General features: G+C 45.2%; 1 long non-coding RNA gene across 1 annotated transcript; it reads left to right on the top strand.

Annotated features, from left to right (window-relative positions):
• Positions 1-291: 291 nt before the first annotated feature.
• On the top strand, positions 292-1,140 carry LOC309526651. The gene is made up of 3 exons (XR_014216789.1): positions 292-501; positions 597-702; positions 893-1,140. It is a non-coding gene; the product is annotated as an uncharacterized lncRNA (long non-coding RNA).
• The last annotated feature ends 361 nt before the right edge of the window (positions 1,141-1,501 follow it).

Genomic DNA, 1,501 nt, shown 5'->3' with positions numbered 1-1,501 from the left:
GGTCCCTTTACCTTATGACTGTATAGGCTGTCCCTATTTCCATCAGAGCAATGTTGGAGGGTACCCTAATGTACGGGTTGCACACACGCAGCAGAGCTAAATGTTAAACACCCTCCTCTGGGGGAGTCGCCTTCATTTCTGCAGGGCCCCTAAAATGAACCATTCTGAACTTTCTGTCTCTTTCTCTCCTCCCTATCTCAGAGTCAGGCAACAAAACAAAGGATCTATTTTCCTTTTCTCCTGCAAAAACGTCCTTCTGTGGCGCCTCCCCTTTTTGCACAGCCCCCCAATCAGGCCAGTGCTACCCATGATGAGCGTCTGTTCCCTCCCACACAACTTTCCTTTAATCCTGTGAAATTGTCTCCGGTCCCTTGATCTTTTCCTCTCTCCCACTTCTTTTTTCTAAACTCCAGCTCAGCAGTTTGTTTACGGTCCCTTGCTTCCCCTTCTTCTCGCGCTGCCGGACAAGTGTCTGCCCAGTGGCATTCCGGGCGAGCGAAGGTAAGCTCCGCGCACGGCTGGCTGGATTTTGTCCCTTTTTTTATTCTTATTTTTGTTCCAAATTTATTATTATTAATTTTTTTTTTTTGCTCCAGCTGTTGGTCGCGCTCGAGGGAGGGAGCCGAGCGCCAGAAGCGTCGGCGGAGATCTGTCAGGCATTTGCTGAATGGGAGAATATTCATCGCATCGGAGCTTTTGAAAGTGGGTCTATTTCTTTTCCTTCTCTCCCCGCTCCTCTTTTGCGTTTATATTTCGCCTTTTCTGCTTCTTAAAAGCGGGGGAAGTATTAGAGTGGATGGGGAAACCCAGCCAGATGGGCGGGGAATAAATACATAAATTATTATTATTATTATTATTATTATTATTATTATTATTATTATTATTATTATAGATGCCCCCGCCAACTCCTAATTTCACTTTTCCTGGACTTTATATCAAAATGCCATGCTATGATACTATAAGAGAAAACGACGTTCTTTCTTTCTTATGAAACGATGTGCTTGGGATCAACTTCGATGGTGGTGGAGTGTTCAAATGAGAGATAAATTGGGCAGCGAGCACTTTTCTTAATGGCTTGGGGGAAAGAGACCACCCCCATCCCTTCAGGATTTTTGGTTTCCTAGTCCTCTTACATTCTCCCCCTTTTGGGCTTCCAACAGTGCGATCGTCTGCCAGTCTACTCGGAAGTAAGTCCCATTGTGTGCAGCGGGGCTTACTCCCAGGTAAGTATGCATAGGATTGCAAACGTAGGGCGACTTACTGGAGAGTAAGCCGCCATCGAACACAATGGGATTTACTTCTGAGTAGACACACGTGGGACTGGAACGTATGGTTGCTACTGTACTAACTGAATTCGAACCTCGAAAGAGAATTTCCTAAAAGTTAATGCCCTGGGAGAGCTAAGACTGTGTTTTCAGAACTGGCTTCTCTAGGAGGGAGAGACTGACCAAATGTAAAAAACCCTTTCCCTATGAATTCCCATTAGAATCTTATTATTGTC

Source organism: Podarcis vaucheri, assembly GCF_965113315.1.
Source record: "Podarcis vaucheri genome assembly, chromosome: 2".
NCBI lineage: Eukaryota > Metazoa > Chordata > Lepidosauria > Squamata > Lacertidae > Podarcis > Podarcis vaucheri.
Note: the sequence above shows the minus strand (reverse complement) of the source record. Positions and strands in the feature narration are given on the sequence as shown.